The sequence below is a fragment of the Monosiga brevicollis genome, genomic scaffold, assembly GCF_000002865.3.
Source record: "Monosiga brevicollis MX1 MONBRscaffold_144 genomic scaffold, whole genome shotgun sequence".
NCBI classification, from domain to species: Eukaryota; class Choanoflagellata; order Craspedida; family Salpingoecidae; genus Monosiga; species Monosiga brevicollis.
In genome coordinates this window covers 6,544-7,384 of record NW_001865153.1, presented here as the reverse complement: position 1 = coordinate 7,384, position 841 = coordinate 6,544, and positions in this window count along the sequence as shown.

Genomic DNA, 841 nt, shown 5'->3' with positions numbered 1-841 from the left:
ACCACACAAATACAGTCAAAAATTAAAGCAAAATTAAAACAAAAATACAAGTCAAGCCATCAAAAGACCACAACGAGAACCACCTAGGGAGCGACAGGTGCACACAGGGATCCCCACAGAGGGACCCCCGAGGCGGTGCCTACCTACGACGAGCGCAGGCAGACACCGCCAAAGTGGCGCTGGATGTGGTCAGCGTTCATCTGATGGACCAGCGCCGCAAAGCGACCCTTCCACCGAGGAACAAAGGCCTCATCCAGCCCCGGCTGGTACACACCACGGGCCTCGGCGCAGCGGGCGAGCTGACTACCGCATCAAGGAGCACTTCAGTCAAGTCTTGGGCCCACGCCAGGGTTCTACCAGCGACCCGACTGCTCCTTCTGATGGAGACGCGCCTCAGGGCCCCACCACCGCAACTGGAGGTCCTCAGGTTGCCTTGAACAAGATCTTTCACCACATTTATTTATTTTCACCACATTGCCAACAACACCGTGCCCGAGTCGATTCGACATGCCCTTTGCTCCATCAACTACACTATCCTGGAGAAAGCCAATGGCAAGTTTCGACCCGTGGGCACGGATTCCATCTTCAACAATAATAATAAATTAGGTGTTTGAACCTCAGAGCTGAAAGCAAAGCTGTGCAACCCCGACATCAAAATCACGACGGCACGCAAAACAACACAAGAGAACAAGACATTTTCATCGGCTTCTATCATGCCGAAAAGTACAAGCGCGAAGAATCACGCACAAGGAAACAAAAATCATGAAAAACGACTAAGTATAACCAGAGATACGGCCATTTCAAACACAAGACACCCAAAAGGGCAGTCACACATCACAAG